This window comes from Mustela erminea, chromosome 12 (genome assembly GCF_009829155.1).
Source record: "Mustela erminea isolate mMusErm1 chromosome 12, mMusErm1.Pri, whole genome shotgun sequence".
Classification (NCBI taxonomy): domain Eukaryota; kingdom Metazoa; phylum Chordata; class Mammalia; order Carnivora; family Mustelidae; genus Mustela; species Mustela erminea.
Window position 1 is genome coordinate 51825239 of NC_045625.1, and position 20513 is coordinate 51845751.

Below are 20513 nucleotides of genomic sequence, written 5' to 3' on the forward strand. Positions count from 1 at the left end.
AGTGGGAGCTCTGCGTAGGTGTGTGTTGGGGGTGAGGGTGACCCAGGGCCATGGCTGGAAGTGTTGGCAGCTTTTTGCAAGATGCACAGAGCCTGTCCCATCAGTGTGCCTTGACTGAGCAGTTAATATCTTCTTCTCTGTAGCTTATGTTTCTTACGTTAGGCAAAAAGAGACTTAGAAAATAAGCAGACATTTTCTTTACTTCCTAGAATGTAGAATTTTAAAAGATAGGTAATGTTTATGAAAGAAATTTTGGCTTGAGATTTTTTTTGACAGCCTGGGGTATTGGCTCTTCAGTGGACATATTCTTCATTCCCAAGCTGTGCCAAATATCCAGTGGGTTGTATTTTATAAATATCATGTTATTCTAGGAAGATCTGAGGTACAACGCTGGGCTGTGCCTTGAAATGCTTTTAATTTGTCATGTACCTTGCTTGTTCGGGTGTGTGTGTTGGCATTGTGGGGACATTTCAGCCATGTTTCTGTGTGCAAGAGAGAAGAGGTGGAGAGGGTGATAGGAGGAGGGGAAGACTCTGGAAGGGGTGTGTCTGGCAGGCAGGGCCACCATTTCTTCAGTGCCTTCAGGGACGGAACTCTTTCCTGTTTCATTAACAAGGGTGAAATCTGCAGCTCAGTCTGATTTGAAACCGCAGATGAGCTGCTGTTCCTTTTGCAGTCTGTGTGTGTTACTGTGATTTCTTTTCTCTTCCTATAGTCATTTCCTAGGACTGCCATAACAGAATACCACGACTGGCTGGCTTAAATCAGAAATTTATTTTCCCACGGTTCCAGAGGCTGGAAGTCCACAATCAGGGTGGTTTCATTCTGATTTCCTGGCTTGCTGACGGCTGCCCTCTTGTTACGTCCTCAAATGGTCTTTCCTCTGTGGGCAGGCACCCCTGGAATCTCTGTGCTTTCAGATTTCTTCTTATTCTAAGGACACTAATCAAACTGGATTAGGGCCCACTCCAGTGGTCTCATTTTAACTTAACCAGCCTCTTTAAAGGCTCCATCTTCAAATATAGTCACCTTTTAAAGTACCAGGGGTTAAGGCTTCAAGGTATACATTGGGTCGGGGGCATAATCCAGCCCGTAACACTTACAAATATCCTTGTTTACCTGAATTAAGTGTTGGCTTTATTAGGTGATATGTACCAGAGCTTATGTGCTGAGGCAGTGATGGTTCACATCCTGGCTCTGCAACCTCAATGGCCCAGATTTCAGCATCTCTGCAGCCTAGGTTTCTTATCTGTAATACAGGATGAATATTACCTACTTGGCAGGATTATTGTGAGAATTAAAGATAAAGTGTATGAAGCCTTTCAAATAAATAATTGTATGTTAAAAGTAAGCAACTGAACAATGGGTAAGCAATAAAAGTGAGTTAGTCAATTAAACAAAAGACTTTTCATTCATTCACTCATGTTTTTCCAAAGCCATCTGTGTTACTGTCATCTGTGTACTGTGGTAGCCTTGTGAGTATGAAAGTTGACTGTGTCACCAGTTTGAATTACATGTCCAACTTCCACGTACATATTACATTAGCATTTTAATTGGTGGTGGGGGATGGGGGGAGAAAAGTATTTCTTCTTTCTCAAACAAAATAAACTATTTCTAGCCAGTGGTTGTTTCTAAGACTTTCTGAGGGATGTGATTTTTCACCAAACTTGAATAAGGCATTTCTGTTACATCAGCCTGTGCTTTTCCTACTATGTCATTAGAAGTCCTGTGTCTCTGGGATATTAATTGTAGGGTTTCACAAATCTAACTTTTTTCACCGCTATTACCTTGACCTCTCTTCTCCCCCTCATTTATATTGGTCAACAACTCCAAGTATGTACACACAGATGTACAAACCCCACTCTTCCCCCATTCATTAGGACAAATATGACAGGGATTTGCTTCCGGCTTTTGAGTTGGCAGTGGGCTGAGAGCACCCACTCTTTTTGCCCTTGGCATTTCAACTAGTTGCTTCATTCTCTCCTCCTGCACAGAAAACCCTGAAATCATATCTCTAGTTATTTCTACTCAGAGGTGAAGTATAGCAGTTTTCTTGGCTGCCTTACACGTTATGGTATCCTGTGTGTGGGGCAAGGAGGAAATGAGTTGTTTTTTTTTTAGTGTGTCTCTTAATGTAGATGGAACAGCAGTGAGACTACTGAGAATACATCTCATAGAATTGTTTAATCATATCACTAAACATACTCCCGTGTTATTATATTGTAATAAATATATGCATATGTATATGTGTGTGTGTGTATATATATATATATGTGTATATATATATATATATATATATATATATATATATATTTGTTGTTGTTGTTGTTGCTGTTGTGAGGCACATGGGTGGCTCAGCGTCCAACTCTTGATTTTGGCTCAGGTCATGAGACCGAGTCCTGCCTGGGGCTCTGCTCTGGGTGAGGAGCCTGCTTAGGATTCTCTCTCTTCTTCTCTTTGTTCCTCTCCCACTCCTATGCACAAACTCTCCCACTCTATCTCAAATAATTAATAATAATAATAATAAAAGTTGCTGCCAAAAAAATAACCAAATGTCAGAATAAAGTGTTCTTTATAAAAAGAAAAATGTTTAGAAATTTCGTGGCTTCTTTTGAATGAATATGTTCCTATATCTCTTTTGATAGAAGCATCTTCAGTTTCTTTGTAAGATGTTGAATTTCATGGGTCATTATATCACACACACACACACGTGCACACACACGTGCACACACACACACACACACACACAATTCCATAGCTTTACAGATTGCTTCTCCAACCTGCTTGAATTGTTGACATTAGCTACTTTACAACAATCTTGAGAAAGATGTTTTAAAAAATTAAAGAGAGTGAGTGATTATTTCATCATACTGTAACACTTAGATTTTGAAATTATGCACTGGGCCATCTGCTTTTCACAAATTACTTCCTTGAAATCTTTAGCACCATTGAGTCTAGAGGGGGAGAAAACCCAAAACAGCTTCTACTATCAATATGTATTTCCCACTGAATTAATAAAGGATTTCCTGTTCTTTCTCCCATGAATGAATTTTAGCTCTTTCACTTTGATTAATAGAAAGCAGGGCTTTATTGAATTTATTTCAAAATAAGCTTTTTTTGGTATAGGATTTCCATACCTACAGTATGTAATAAGCCAGACTTTCTAATTTTATAAATTTCTGTTCAGAGTTCTTGGATAAAGGACTCTAGCATCCTGCCAGCTAATTCATTTAACAACTATATTTCTTTTTCTCCTCTGTTTGCATGATCTTTTCTGTGTTTTTCCTTCATCACCTAAAATATAGAGTGTGTCTTGAAAAAAATTAAAATTCCTACAAGTTTTAATTTTTCTTGGTTTAAAAGTGCCAAAATAAGATACCAGGATAAAAGCAGCAGTGGACTTATTTCCTGGTGACATAATGTTTATGTTCATAGAAATTTAGTCTATTGTATCTTGACCCTTTCCCACCATACTAGAGTAGTAATTCAGCCATTCGTGGAATTAAAGCTTCAGCCAAAGATTTTACATAGTCTTAGAAAATAGCAAGGGGGCACCTGGGTGGCTCATTCAGTTAAGCATCTGCCTTCAGCTCAGGTCATGATCTCAGGGTCCTGGGCGATCCCAGGGGGCTCCGGGCTCAGCAGGAAGTCTGCTTCTCTTTCTCCCTCTGCCCATCCCCACTGCTCATGTGCTTTCTCTCTCTCTCTCTCTCTGCTATGTTTCTCAAATAAAGAAATAAAATCTTAAAAAAAAAAAGAGAGAGAGAGAGAGAGAGAGAAGAAAATAGCGTGTAACCAGTGAATACCCAGTAGTGGTGTGTTGGAAGGTGGGAGGGTGGGAGGGGGGCGTGCTTGCTTTTAATGAGAAGTGCCTTTGTGAAAAACTGGAGCATGGTACAAAGGTTGAGAACTATGGTAGTAAATCATTTTTTAAATCTATTATCTGCAAATTGGTTGTAATGACTTTAGTCTAGATGAAGACTTTATTTCTAAACCATTAAGATAAATAAAGTAGCAAAGATTTTAAAAAAGTAAACTATATTCTAAATGATTTTAGGAAATATTTAGTGATAATCCAAGACAACTGGAAATTTTTTTCTTTCAGGATGGGGAATATTTGATTTGTGTATTTGAGAGCAGAGGTGGGCAGATTTTAGAAAGGTGATATATATATATAGAGAGAGAATTTTTTCCTTTACTGCATCAGTGATTTTTACCTCCAACAAAGCCTGTTTGTTAAAACTACCTTTAAGGAAAAAAAAAAAAACAACTCCTGTTTCTTAGTATGTCTGGCAAGCATTTGGCAAGGAGATGAGGCTTAATGAATAAAGAATATATTATATAGCTTCATGAAGCCCACAGAAGATTTCTCAGTACAAATTATTTTCTTTATAGAATACTTTAATTTAAACCAAAAGGATGCACCATTCCAACAAGCTGCATGAAAGCTAGCATTTTCGTTTACTTCCACGCAATCTGAAGTAACACTAGTGGTACTTCCTTTGGCTCAGATCTGCCTGTGAGAAAGCTTGTTGCGCCAGAATTCTCGAGACCTTTCCTTTATTATGTTCTATAAATGTGATTTCTCTTTACTACCTCCGTGCATTCAAGAAGACAGTCCTGCATTATTGCTTTAATTATTTGGTCATCAAGCCAGCTGCTTTCCTGCCCGAATCCAAACTCTTCTGATTTTTTTAATGTAAAATGAGCAGGCTTGGCCTGCATCATCTGGATCAGCAGTGAATAGATATTTATTAAACATATATCATATGTAAAGTACTGTGCCAGGTTTCTTTCAGTTCCTTAGTTCTGTGCCACAGGAAATGGTGAGCAGTATAAAGTTAATTTAGTGTCATATACCAACCAGTTTTACAGTTTAATGTACTGTAAGACTTAATATTCATATAATCCATTAATTTCAAACCTTTCTTTTTTGTAATTCACTGGAAGTAATTTTTCTTTTCTTTTTTTTTTTTTCTCAGCATCATTGAATTTGACTTCTCAGCTTTTTTACTCGATACATCTTATCAGAACAGGGATATTTATAGAGACCCTCACCCAAATAGAAAAATAAGATACCCCCTTAAATTTGAATTTCAGGTAAACAGTGAATATTTTTAGGATGGCCGTGTATCTGCAGATTCAGCTGTATGAACCCGTATTTTGATTTGCTAACACTGGCAAGCATATACCTAGAAGAAAATTATAGTGAGACTTAATCTGCATAATTAAATTCTTAAATCAGGGCCATTGGTTCTGAAAATTCTATAATCAAAAAAAATTCTATAATCAAAAACTTTCTGAATATGTCAGAGGTCACGAGATCTCCGCATTCTGTTTAGAAATTCCTCAGTTTTCTTGGCGGCATGGTGTACTTTATAAGGATTTAAACAGAGTGGATCAAAAGCAGTAATTTTTCATTTTTTCCCATGAAAAGTCACATGTCTTTATTATTTGTCCCAGTCTGTGCTCTTCTTATGAATTGTCTAAACATCTGTGAAAGTAGTTTATTCCTAACTGGTAACTCTGTAATATTCTCCCTGACTTAAGTCCAAAAGCCAGTATAACTAATGTAGTAATAACCTCTCCTTCTCCTTCCTCCTTTCTTTCCTGGTTTCCCCCCTTCACGCCCCAAATAGAAGTCTTTTATCATAAATAAAGCGTGACATTTCTGTGATATCATGCTCATTCAGAGTAACTCAGCAACGCTTTGTGTATGATGATTTGTAAATTTTTCAAAAGTAAGAGAAGAGGGTGATTAAAAGGAAAGGTAAAAAAAAAAAAAAAAAAGGAAAGGTAATCCTCCCAAATATTAACCTACAAGAAAGCTCTGACCTCTTTTTTTTTTTTACTGACCTGGAGATTGTCCCAGTGAGAGTGGATTTTGCTTTGGGAGAGACTTGTTGCAGGAGGGTATTTAGGACCTGGTGAAAAGTGTTAAGTGTACTAGCTTGATTCCTTAGCACAGTAAATACCAGCTTTGCAAGTGAGAACTTGATCCTTTGGGAAGATGTAAGTGGTCATGCTGCCAGGGCTTTGCATGTGGGTAGGAACACCATAGTCCTCTTCCCCTGGCACACTAGTTTGGAAAAGGTAGGAACTAATGTAGTATCTGCTTAAAAGAATCTGTCCAGAAGTAGACTTAGTTCTTCCAGATTCTGATGCTGAAACCTGGCTTGCCTAGCCACAAAATTCATTTTTAGTTAGGGAAACCACTTTTATAGGTGTCTCCTTAGCTCTTATGAGGCAGCTGGGTCCTGTTCTCTCCACAGACAACGTCCTTGAACATCTTTCCAGTTATTTTTATCTTAAAGAGCAAAAACAAGGCCATTTTCCTGCCTGGCATGGGAGCGTTCTTTGCTTGACCTGAGGGCACCATGCCCTCTTCTTTCCTTTACTCCCTGATCACAGCTGATAAGCTTTAAAGGGAGGACATCCTCACAAATGCAAAGGTTCGGTGCCTGATTAATAGCATTAGCTATATTCTTATAGTGTCCCTGAACTGCTTATTTTGATTTGTTTCTTAGCCTGCCCACCTTTTGGGATGGTGCTTTGAACTCCCTAAAATTTTTCTTTTTTAATCACAGCACAAACAGTGCCTCCCCTTCAAAGTCCTGGGCTCTCTGCCTATTAGCTCCCCACATTTTTTTTCCTAGCTTCTTCTTACTCAGATGGAATGTAAGATGAGTCTGGTAAATTCTGGCCTCTAAAATATACAGTGCCAGTCTGCTGCTAAGGAGTTTCTAGGGAGGATCTTGAGATTGAAGCATACGGAGCTGGAGCCCCAGGGTATGAGGAAGCTTCAGATACACAAATGGGAGGCACGACAGAAAAGTGGGTAAGAGTGCCTCTCTATTTAAGTTCAGAAGCCGGCTCTAGGCTCTACCACCTACCATCAGTAGAACTTTGGCCAAGTTAACGTAATCTCTGTTTTCTTGTCTATGAAATGTGGATAATAATAGCACCTAGTTTGTAGGGTTCTTCCTAGGATTAAATAAGATAATCTACTTATTGTAGATAACTTGTTGTTATCTCTAAACTGTTACCAAAGTAAAACTTCACCCTTCAGGGCGTGAAAGACATGTATTAGCAGAGTTTCTTGGTTAAAAGTCGGATTTACCAGGCAGTGGTCAAATCCCATCTTGATCCCTAATTAATAAGCCTCAGTTCTTTTATCTGTAAATGCAAATAATAACAGGAATATACCTAAATATCACAGCAAGGTTTTGAGGAAGATTAAAGAGAAAAGTGGACTTAATACTGATGATAATATACAGAGCCTCATTTAAGGTACAGGGGGTACAAGCTTCTTTCCCCTTCCAGGGAAGGTTTTCTTCAGGGCCCAGTGGCAGAGTTTAGGTTACCAATTCTTTCCCCATTAAATCTAGTCCTGTTCTGTACCTTCCATTTCCCCTAAAGTGTCATTTGAGCCCTTATTTGAACAGAAGTCAGAAACACTTTTTTCCCAGAAGTCACATTTTGAGAAGTGTAGACCAGTTAAAATGAATTGTAGGAATATTTATGTTGCAAGTCCAAAAACCAGAAGTAGATGAATTTCAGTCAGATTTCAGACTACTTTTGACCACTTTCACACCTATATTCTTGCATGTAAAGTGCTTTGATGGGCTAACCACTTTATCATTTTATTGTACTTTATTACATCATAAATTTTTATATCTTGCTAACGATCCTACAGGAAGCTTAATTGTTTATAGGAACATCTTAATTAACTGGAGTTCACCAGGTTAAGCAGAACACAAATTGAAGGAGTTATAAATGAAACACTTCTTCTCATTTTACTCAGGATGCACTATTGAGATAGACCAGGAGGTTCTGCTGGGTCATAAGGACCCCAGTATGTCACAGCAATATCAGGTCAATGCTCTTAACCATTCTTCCTTTTCCCGTTATGTCATAGTGGTGACTTCTTCCGAACAGGGGCCCTCCCCCTAACCTTTGTTGAAGAGTGAAAACACGAAAGGAAGTAACTATGGTAATTCAGAGAAATTCTGACTCCTATTCTGGGAGGTATAAAATGTTGTTTATGCATCCCATTCCTTACCAGGTTTTGCCTTCTGGGAAGGTAGGTGTTTGTAATTTTTCAAAAGCTTCTTGAATTCATCTGTTAATAGTTAGTGAGCGTAGAGCCAAAGTGCTGTATAGATGGTATTTTTAAGGTGTTACTGTTTAAGGTGTTACTGCCACAACAGTGGCAAAATCATAAGCAGTAGTAGAAGGGGCCCCCTAGTAAGGTCTCTCCCTGGAGCTGTTCCTTGATGCACCAGGGAAATTGCCATTATGGCCTCTTAGGCCTCCCAGCCTGCTCCGTATGGTCAGGCAGGTGATGCTACAAATGCAAGCCCAGACCCATCAAAATGAAAGGACAGTATTGTTGGGCCTTAAATTCAGTTGGCCAAGGAATGCAACGGCAACTCTAGACCTGGCTATCCAGTGAGGAAGCCACTCTTACAGATTTGAGCATTTGAAATGTGGCTAGTCCAAATTGAGATCTGTTGTAAATATATACACTGGATTTTGGAAATATAATCTTAAAAAAAATGTTAAATATCACATTAAGAATTACTGATCCATTATCTGCATGTTGGTAATATTTTGGATGTAATGACTTAAATATAAAATGTACTCTTAAAAATTAGTTTCATTGTTTATTTTTTACCTTTTAAAAGAGACAACAAAAATTAAAGTATGTGAATTGAATTGTATTTCTATTAAACAGTGGTTCTAGGCCCTTGGTATGAGGTAGTGTTATTGGCGGACTGAAGCTTAAGTTAAAGTGGCTTTCAGGTAGAGTAGTTAGAATTGGTGTGAGAATCCTAAAAACCAAAACCCAGTCTCCTGTCCTCCCTTCACTCATCACTGTCAGCTCTTCCTCAGTCCTTGGAGCTTTCATACTTGCTGCACTATTGATCATGTCCAGTCTTTCCTCTGCCCTTGTCCTCAGGGAAGAGGGATCCCCCTGCCCCCAGGAGCAATTAAGTGTTCCCTTCTGAATGTGCTCAGTGCACTTTACTGAGACCAAAGGGTTGTTTCTGTGGCTTACTGATCCCTCCACTAGCTCGGGAGCTTAGGCAGGCCACTTCTTCATCTCTGCGTGCTGATACCCACTGCCGCGTCTCCTACACGGGAGCACAGGAACAAAGGTTTGTGGAAACTCCTAAGTGTATCTAAGAGTCTCTGATTCCTAATTGCCGTTTCTTTTCCAGCAGCCTCTTCCATGCTAAGTGGTAAGCACAGCTGCAGACGCTTGCCTTTAGTCCCACTTCTGCATTTCTCTTGTCCAGCCTCTCTGTTCTCGCCTTTGCTGTTTTCTTCTGTCTTCAGACAACAAAACCAGTGAAAGGTAGGTAGGAGGTTTTAGCAGCCTGACTAGCCAGGAAGTAAATTTCAGGGAAGTTCAATTTGTTTGATCATTAACAGATGTTGGCATTTTAGTCTTATTCAGAAGGTATAGTTTTGAGTGAAATATCTTCCGCTTTTATTTAGTACTTCTTCAGTATTCCTTTGCGTGCAAAAATCTGATGGTAGAAATTCTCCCTTCTGTCTTGGGCTGCTCGTGTTTTCCACTATCAGGAAAAATTAAAAAACAAATCGACTTCTAACAAAAAGAAAACACCTGTTTGGCTTGGAGAAATTGGCTAGGGAGGTCTTTTCTCTGACAAGCCAGAAGCGACCATCATGGGGCCCCTTATGGGAAAAAAAAAAAAAATTTTAAAAAAGTCATTTTTTTTTCTTTATTTCATGTGAGCATTGGCAGAAACTCTGACAAGCAGTTCTTCATATTTTATTATGTTCTTGTCTGCAGAATCTCTGTCAGGCAAAAACCTTGTCAGCGGAAAACCTGTCGTAGGATCAGAGGAGACAAAAACAGGTGTCACACAGGCAGTCAAAACTGAAGGAAAAAAAAGATTAGGCTAAAGAGAGAGAGGCAGACAATTACATTAATGCCATTGCTTTTATCTTATAGATGTGTGTTATTATCTCGGGGTGCTGAGTGCGCAATTGCCTCAAAGAAAAGTAGACAGGAGACAAGGGGAAACTTGATAGTTATTAACTGAAGAAGCAGTGTGTCAAAGCTGGATGGGGTTCAAAGTTTTGCAAAGGAAAAAAACTGCAGGCAGCAAGCAAAGACTGTGTGGTTCTGCTTTCGGCTACATAAACCTAGTAGCAATCTAACATTTTCTACTTGGAAACAGATCATAGAGAGAAAAATTAATGAAAGATTTCATTTGGAGGTTTTTGGGGTAACATTTATCCTATATACATGTGACTGAATCATAATCTTTTCTCTCTTATAAAATCTTGACACAATGTGAGGCATGGTGAGGCATGAAGACAGGCATTTGTCAGTTCAGCTGTGTTGTTTGGATATGTTTAAAACACCTATTATCAACACACTTTTAATTAAAAAAAGCTATTAAGAAGCCCTTTTACTAAGTGTGAACATCTGTACGTGCAAGCTGTAAATTAGGAGATCACATATGTGTGCCTCAGTCAGAGACTAAATGAAGCTGGCAAGTGTTTTCTAATACTGGTTTTAAATACAGTAAAAAATCTAAAGGAAAAGTCGCTACATTTTAAAATTTGGATTTATTTTTATGATTGTGCCTGTTGGTACTAATTAATAGAATTTTTCTTCTCATTAGAAATTAGGGTCATTATTACTATCAAGTTGGTAACCAAAATTTAAAGAGCTAATGAGCATCTCCCCTCTGTTTCTTTGTTCACATCTTTTCAGGAGACTTGGCTTCTTTTCTGAAAGTTTGCACTTATTAAATATTGTACTTATTAAATATTAAACATTGGTGATGCTATAAAATAGTTTCATTTTGCCAATGGCCCAAACTCTGAAAGATGTTTAGCCTTGTTGATAATGCATACATGTCAAACAGCCAACTAGTGACTTCAGGTTGGGATGGCAACTTTGTTTCCCCATCTGCTCAATCATACACTGATCGTGGGAGTGGAAAAACAGACAAGGATCCCTCTAGCCTTTGACATTTTCTGTTCATGCATTTAACAATTGGTTAGTTTAGACTTTTCCTAAGACTGCCTTCTTAATCCCCCCCTTTTTTTTTATGAGCAAATCTTTATATAGGGCCTTTTATTCCTCCAGTCACAGATGCAAAGCAGTTTGATACTTGATATATGCATTAAGCAAATCCAGCAATCCAGAAGAAAACACACATGAGTGTCAGAAGTGTGTGTGATAGCCCAGAGTTTTAAGGGATTATGGTAGGAGGATAAAAAAAAAGGATTGATTATAGATTTAGAATGAGATTTCAGGCTGACTTACTGGGAGAGGAAAGGAAAAATACTTGTGACACAAAGGTGACATTTATTAAGAAAAAAAAAAAAAGACAACGACTGAATATAATCATTCCTTTCTTTCAGGTATTTCCTACCAGATGCTGGCTTTTTGTATTACTGCTCTCTCAATTTTGAAAGATTTCTTCACTATATGTGATAGAGTTTAAAGCACATGTTCTATCAAAAATAAATATGTCTTGCATTTACAGAGTTTCCTTAGTGAAATTCTTGGTGAAACACTATTTCAAGAAAATGACATCTTAAAGCTAATAAATTAGGAGTAGGGTAATTATTCACTTACAGAAAAGTTCATTTTTTGTTTAATAGAAGGACTTACATGGTCTGTTCAAGTAGCATATTTCAGTAGTTACTTTTAACACGAGATGTGTTTTGTAGTCTGTGTACATTTAATTCATTGATCTGTAAATTAAATAAAGCAAGGTTTGTGTAGTCAACTTTCAGCTAGCCTCGGCAACTAGAGATTGGATAGAGCAGCAGCAGGAGGAACAATAACCCCCCAACCCTGGTTGCAGCAAGGAGAGTCAATTACCAAATCTCTTCCTAGATTTACTGTCAAGTTTGCAGATTAAATTTTCTCTTTTCCCCTTAACCACCTTCTGATGGAGTTTCTGTAAATGAGGAAAGACATGCCCCCAAAAGTGGTCCATGTAAGGAAGAAGGAGGAGAAGAAATAAAACCAAGGACTTGTTTAATCTACTAGCCAGGAGAGTGAGCTTCTGAATAACCAAGCGTTGACAGTCTACTTTTATGTGTGTCTCAGTCAGACTTTAATGATTTCCAAAGTCTGTTGTGAAGACTTTATTATGCATAAGGCCACAGGGGGGAAATGCCAATCAGTTTGAAATATTACTGTATAGTCTCAAGTGGAGCTCCAATTCTGCCCCGGACTAATTGTGGGTGTTTGTGTGTGCATCTCCACATACTCGCAAAGCTAAATGTCAGCTAGGGATGATTAAACTCTGTAGGACATAGGCCTCATTGGAACTACTTTTGTCCCCCTTTTGTCACTACACATTAGAATCACATCCATAATGGACTATAAGAGTATTCATATACTTAGTCCCTCATGTACTAAGGGACAAGAAAAGAAAATCAAGGATCATTCACATGAGGTATAAGGTATAGTAATGTAATCGGGGTGTGTGGAGGCTCAGTAGGTTTTTGTTTTGTTTTAGTTAAAAACACTGGCACGCTATTTGTTCAAGAAAAAAAATAAACACTTCACCCATAAGGGCTGACAGTTTTTATCACCAGGTTGGGGATCAACTTTTGCAGCTATATATCATTCCTTTTCTTCTTTCCTTAAAAAAAAATTCTTGAAGCAAGCCCTCTTTCTTTTTGGTATTAAGTATCCTAATTAATTCAACCTTGACAGTTACAGTTAGGAAAGTTGTGACTTATACGGAACATGAATTATTTTGTACCGAATTTGCCCCCAATTATATAGGTCTTTTCTCAAAAAGTAGTGAATGAAATATACAGATCTAAGTATTACTTCAAGTTATAAGGAATTCTTCTTTTAATAACAGTCATTGTCTGCCTTCACAATCGATTCTCTGATCCACTAAAAAGTTTTTAATATGTCATCATTGCCATTTATTAATGTTTTCCCCAAGTGCTATAGCTTTTATTCGGATCTGGCTTACGATCTTTGGGTAGGCTAAGCCTTTGCCTTGCGCCCTGATGCTCTCTTGCCTAGCAAGAGAGCTGAGTCTTATAATGGGAAAGGATTGATGTTATAATGATTCCAAAGGGTCCCTTTATGATGAAATTCTAAATACGCAAAATCCCATTAAAGCTGTAGAAGTTCATGGGCTAGCTACATTGAAATGACATATCATTATATCGGATATAGTGTGCATTTCATAAAGTGTGGTATAATTGGAAATTATTGGTCATATTAGAAAGAATGAAGAGCCACCGACCCTCATAAATTCAGAGTATTTGGGTATTTGGAATACAAAAGGGAACAATAATCTGTTTATAAGTAATCAAAACTTAAAAATCTGACCCCAGAAACTGTTCTTATAAAATCCTGTCCCTAAGAACTCTATTTCTGAACTCTTAAAGTAATTGTGGAAAGAATTCCATAAATCAATCCCTCAAAGACACATGTTAAATGTTAATCTATTAGAAATTAAAATTGTGTTCTAGGACCCAGAGCTCCTAAATGTTGACCGCTTGATGCTGTTATAATTTAGAATCCTAAGGGGAATTGAGGCAAGAGACATGGAGTTCTCGAAACAATTAGCTTTCCAATTGAAGGCTCACTTGGCTTTCTCCCAAAATGAAAGAATAGGTTTCTTTAATTTTTTTTTCTTACTTGTAAAATTGCTTCAAATTAGTATTTAAAAATTTAAAAATATCCAGGGCAGGACTGGAAATTAGTGAAATAAAAGATTTCCTTTTAGGCCATTTTCATACAAATTTTTAATTGTTTTCCTCTGCAAAGTAGGTGGTTTTGAGAAGTTAGCCCACTTCTCTCACTTTTTATTGAATGGCTGGCTATAAGCTTCACACCGCTATTAGATGGAGTCCACTGGACGTCAAGGCCTGAAACATTCAAGCATATTCCTGTGAAAACCACCTAAGTCACTTGAATCTGGCTTTTAAAGAAAGTTATGTTTTAAAAAGTTGTGGAAAACTAAGAACTATAAACTATCACTGAGAGCCAATTTTCTAGGATCAGTGAAAAGCACTTTTATACTCCTACATTAAGAAAAAAAACTATCTGAATATGTTCTTATTTCTGTGACCTTCACAGAAAATATTAGAAGTGAAGTCTGTAGAATTACAGGTTTACATTTATTTTAATTTATTTGAAGGTTTGGGAGTAATTCCTGTTATTAAAAATTGAAATAGAAAATAGTTATTCATATTTCACTTGATAGATGCAAATTCTTTTATAACTACTGCTCACCCACCCCAGCTCTATTTTATACATTTGAAAACAGAATTTTATAAAGAACATTACTTTGTTCTTTAAGTTAGCAATACTGTTCAAAGTGTGTGTTACTTTGTATCACTTCACTACTGCATATTTTGCATTACATTTTATACCGATTTTACATTTACATTACACATTTACAGTAATGAACCACAAAAATTCTGGCTGTTGTCCTTAATGGTGATTCTGTTTTTAACAGAAATGAGTTTTCTTCATCCAGACTTATGTGTCATTTTAGGTTCTTATCCTATCAAAGTGTTTATTAAAATTACATCCAGACTTCAATTTCTCCTTTGTCTCATAGCTAGAAAATTACCAGTTTAAGCTTCTGTTTCTGGCATTTTAAGGAAATCCAGGTAAATTATATTCTCCCCAGTTACCTAATTCACAATTTAAGAAGCTCTTGTGTGAATTTTCTTTTCTTTCTCTAACTAGTATCCATATTGTGCAGTTAGACCCTTTTCTTTTTCCAAATAAAATTCTACATACTAAGAAGAGATTAATTTATATGTTGGCTTTTTCCCCCTCTAGACCTTTTATAAAAGAAAAATAAGCTTTTCTTTGTAGATCTTTTGTATGACCATTCTCTGACTCTGTCCAAAATCTGTACCATCCATACCTTTTTCTATAGCTGGGAGACCATAGCTCTAGCACATTGATTACAAATCCAGTGATCTGTGCTATGATTTTCATAATGTCTGTACATTATGTTCTAGTCTGTGCACCCTGTCATCAAGCTTGTTTTCTTTAACAGTCCCGGATTTCATATTGCTACCTAGAAATCCACTGGATGCCCCCAAATCATGCTTCAAGTGGTAGGAAAGGGAATAGATTATGCAAAGCTTAGTTGATTCCTGCTCAGATAGCAGCCCCACCTCACTCCATGAACTGCCACAATTACCTGTAACCACTGTTCTCTAGGGGAGTGTAAACATCAAAGGAGAGGGACATGGGTAAAATGGAGAGTTTGGTGGCACAGTAGAATCATACATTTAGGCTTTCAATGCAAATACACTAATGGCCTTTCCTAGTCTATGTTGACTTAACTGTGTTTATCTGTTCAACAATATGAGGACTGAACACCCTTGAGTCAATTATGTGTCAGATAGAGTTGCTGCTTAACATCAAGCTCTCGTGATAAAATAGGCACATAAGTGACCCAGTAAATGGGCAGCATATGGTTGGGATGTACATGATTGGCACGCATCATTATTGAGACAGTTTGCTCTTAGATGCGGGGACCTCTCCAGACTTCATGGAAAAAGAAAATAGAACTTGAAGCTAGAAGGAAGATGTAGTCAAAAGGTAGATAAGAGGAAAGGTACTTAAAGAACAGTGTTGAAAATGAAACACTTTTTAAGTCCTTATCTCACAGCATCATTGCGTACTGTTCTGCTGCTGTCTCTCATGGCCTAGAATTGGCTTTGCCTGGAAAAGCCAATTAATTTGTTATCCATTTAAATTATGTTCTCATGTCACATACCCAGCTTGTAATTTTGTGCATTAATGTGTATTTTTTTTTTTAAGTTTGTTTTCCTCACTAGTCTGCTAACTTCAAGAGGGCTCAAGTCCTATCTGTTTTGTTCTTCACAAAATCTCCAAAATTTAGCATAGGACCTAGAAATATTCTTCTAGTAACCAAATATGGAAGTGCTTAGAATGTTTGAAAAGGTAGTGTGTAACTCACTTTGTGTCATGTTATGACGATGGATAGTAAATTGATCTGGCCAAGGTCTCCTGACCCAGGTTAAGGACTCCAGGTAAAGGGGGAGGGAGGGTTTTGCTGGGATCACTATTGGAAACTTTTTACCAGAGAAGAGACCTATTCTAATCAGTATTTTGAGAAGACTGACTTGTGGGTTGTACTTAGGTTGCACTGGGTCAGAAAGAGCAGAGATAGATCAGACCACCAGGAGTTACTTGCAGTAATGGAGTTGTGAGAGCCTTAAAAGCCTGTACTAAAGTGATAGAAGTTAGGGCAGAGAGGAGGGATTGATCCAGGAGAAACTGCAGTGGAAAAATGTATGGGTACTAAGTAGCCTGAGGTAATTTGAATGTTTTCTCTGTATGTAATGTTTTGTGAGAAGAACAGCAGCCAACAAGATAAGAATTTGTATCCATACTGTAGATCTCCTCAACTATATAAAATTAATGGACTGAAAAAAGTAGATGCAACTGTGTCAATGTATGGATATTAGCAATTTTGGGGTGGTGGGATTATAGATGATTATTTTGTTGTTATTGTTTTCTCGAATTTATGGCATTTTTTTCAAAAGCACCTGTGACATATCCATCAGAAGATAACAAAAGGTTTGTTTCAGCCTAGTTTCCATAGTTCTACCTTTCTCAGCACTAAGAGTCAAGTACCGTGTTTGGAGTTGAGAGCATGGCTCTTGGGTAGGTTGGGAATCACCTGCATTATATAGGAGTAGTTGGATTCCTAGAGGCAGCTCATCCCAGGCAGACAGCTGGAGAGGCATCAGCTCAAAATCTTCATGAATCCCCTGCAGCTCAGTTGATTTCCCCTTCAACCCCCCCCCCCCCAAACTAGAAAATCTTTACTCTAAGCATCTTTTTTCTTCCCCACTTTTTTTAGGTTGGTCTTGATTCTGTGTTTTTCTTTCCTCACTCCTTGAATTAAGGAGGTGGTCCTCAACCTATTGGCTGCCACTAGCAAGAATTTTGAAAATGAAGAGCCATCCTGACATTTTCATATACTAAGTAACTTGCCAGGGTCATGCAGCAAGTAAGTGACGGAGCTGAGATTTGAACCCTTGGAGTCTTGCCCTAGAAACTTCCCTTATCTGGAGGATAACAATCTTTTTAGCATTGGGAACTTTAATTCATTGTTTTAAGTCATTATTATATCTCCTTAACTCTTATTTCCAATTCACTGTCTCCAAATGACATTACGATAAATGTAGTCAGTCACATTCGCTGGAAAGTCTTATATCATTCAACTTACACATGTCTGCAATGAAAATTAAGAAAATAATACATTATAAATAAAAACTTATTTTTTATTTAAATTTATTGTTTAACTTCATCAGGATGGTAAGATCCAAAGCAATAGAAATACTACAAATTTTTATAACTTATTAAACACAGAGTGGATTTTTGTTAGAAATATACCTGTCAATAAATTGGATGGGGCTATAATTTTTTTCTTCCCAGACAAGTTCATATATCAGTAAATGACTAGTATTCATTGTAAGAAATAGAAAAGTTACCCTATCATTTCTCATTTTTGCAGATGTAACTGCGGAGATGCCTATTCACATGAATAGGTGGGACAAGGAACTTTATCCCATCGTCCTTCACTTCTTAGAAATCATTTCACATCGTATGCCAAAAACTACACAATGATCAGTTAGTTTTGTTAAAAGGAAAAAAAGTGAAAATCACCCACCTTATTACCCAGATGTTGTTATAGTCATTCACCTTCTCGATGTCTGGAAAAAGGCATTAACAAGATGTATTAAATGTCTACATATAAATTTAGCTGTTAGTCTTTCATTTAGAGGCATATTGTTTATTCTAATATAACAGTAAAGGTTGAGAAAATAAAGATACTGTATTAGTTATTTAAATGATTTCTGTAATATGCTTTTTATTTTTATTTTTTTGAAAAGTGATACTTTTATCATTTCAGATTCAGCTATCTTGATTGATGAAAATTTCCACCAGTGGTCATGGTCAAATTATGCTTCCAAATTTAATTTTCATTGCAAGAAATCGAACTCACATTTTGATTCAAATAAATGTATTAATATGCATTTTGAGAAAAATTATTAAAAAATCAATATATTGTGGACTGCATTTCATAGGGTAGATTACTAAAACAGTCTAGAATAAAATGTGGAGATAATAAAATTACTCCGTTTACAACAGAAATGCTATTTCTTATTACTTAATTAGTAATGATATTATGTAAATCTAATTTTTTTTGAAGAGTGTGTTAGAAGTCATGGGAAAAAAGTCATGATCTTAGTCATGTGGTTCCATATGTGTGTCACAGTATAGTGTTGGACTTCAGGAACACATTAGGTAAGAGTTGTATATTATAAAAACATTTATTAATTTTGCTAGATCTCATGGTCAAAACTGGTTTTATGTATTTAATGAAAGCAGTTATATACTGCTAAAAATTAAGTGCCTTGGCTTTAGATCGTAATTTATGTTAGTTTTACTTTTATTAACAGGATGTGGAAAATAATTCAAAATTTTGTAAGAAATAAGCTGAGGGGCACCTGGGTGTCTTAGTCATTTAAGCGTCTGACTCTTGATTTTGGCTCAAGTCGTGACTGCACGGTCATGAGATCAAGCCCCACGTCAGGCTCCATGCTCAGTGTGGAACCTGCTTAAGATTCTCTCTCCCCATCTCTCTGCCCCTCCCTCCAAAGCTCCTCCACACTTCCTCTCAAATAAAAAAGAAAGACAAAAACGATTAATCAGGGGCACCTGGGTGGCTCAGAGGGTTAAAGCCTCTACATTCGCTCAGGTCATGATTCCAGGATTCTGGGATCGAGCCCCACATCAGGCTCTCTGCTCTGCGGGGAGCCTGTCCCCTCCACCCCCTGCCTGCCTCTCTGCCTACTTGTGATCTCTGTCAAATAAATAAATAAAATCTTCAAAGAAAATGATGATTAATCATAGCTGAAATAAATATTTGGTATTTGATTAAGTAGGTTGTCTGAAAGAAATCATGTAAAATTTCTATTCACATTTTATCTAGTGTGTCTTACAAAGTTTATAGGTCCAGGAAAATATTCAGACTGAATTTAAAAGAGTAGACATGTCATAGGCTCAGGGGTTTTTCTTCCCAGGTAATGATCTCAACTCCTAGGGTTGAGTGTCAGGATTAATTGAAAAGAATGGCTTGCCTTTGAATGTTTTGGGAGGCAAAAGCCATTTTCAGTATTGGACACTTGTGCTTTGCTCTCACAAGGATACATTCTAAAGAGTGATTGATTGTTAAAATAGATAGGAATGCTAGAGGTGAATTCTTTACGCATGTCCCATTTTATGTTCTGTCTGAATTCTGAATATTCCAACACAGAACCAAGTATCAGGTTCTCCTGCTCCTTGTCCATATAGGTATAGTCAGGAAATAAACCTTCCCAGGTTCTTGATGCTGTTATTAATAATTAAAGGAGGCTTCCATAAAGCCTCATTTATTTTGGCACCCAGGAGAGTTTTCCACCCTGGGCCACTGCACTGTATAAGTCAAGTCAGACTACACCATTATTTTGTAAAGAAGGAAGGGTACAATTTTTAAAGGAGAAATGGGGGTTGTTGGCTTTGTGGCTGAGGTTTATTCAGTGGCTTTTACTGCTGAACACGTGCCATGTCCCTCAAGTTGACAGCCATTGTTTTAATTCAACTTGTGGACCCTCGTCAAAGTTTTATATTTAGAATCATAAGATATTTTTATCTTATAAAATGTTTGTTTTCTATATCCTATTAACAGGAAATAAAATTATATCATAAGCCTCCCACGGCTTTTGGCCTTTAGTATTAAGGCTCCTTACACTTTGCCCATCTGACTCTTTTGTACTTATCTCTAACCTTTTGGCCTCAAGTATTAGACATTCTGTGGGTATTCCTTCTCTTCCATGTATCCCACTAGTTCAGTGGTTCTCAAAGTGTGGTCCCTGGCCAGCAGCATCAGCATTTTGTGGAGACTTATAGAAATGCAAACCCTTGGTCCCTACCGCAGCCCCAGCCAGAAACTCTGGGGACAGTGGCCCAGCAGTCTGTGTTCTAATAAGCCCTGCAGGTGATTCTGATGCATGTAATGTTCGAGAACGTTGGCCTTTGTTCCATCTACCTAGACTGTGCTCCTCCTTTCTCAATTGCTGAATTCCTAGTTATCTAGTAAGACTGTGCCTTCCTGGCAGTTACTCTGCAATACTTTATCAAATCTCTTTATAGCATTTATAGCATTTATACTGCGTATAAATATATATAAATATATATTGCGTCTGTCTCCTTTTGAAGGTGGAGGCCACAGCATAAATTACTTTAGCTTCTGCGTGCAGCTCCTACGCTGCTGTTGAGTTAATAGTGCAGGTGAATAAATGAATGTATGCATGAATGAAGGAGAAGAGTGTTAAGGAGGAGTGGTGATCAGTAAGGTCAGCTGCTGTGAAGAGGTCATGGAGAACAATGAAGGGAAAAGCTATTGGATTTCACAGTAAAGCAGGTGTTGGTGACC

General features: G+C 37.4%; 1 protein-coding gene across 13 annotated transcripts in view; it reads left to right on the top strand.

Annotated features, from left to right (window-relative positions):
- Window positions 1-20513, top strand: part of BNC2 (basonuclin 2) — a 434084-nt gene that overhangs the window by 279114 nt on the left and 134457 nt on the right. The window lies entirely within an intron of this gene.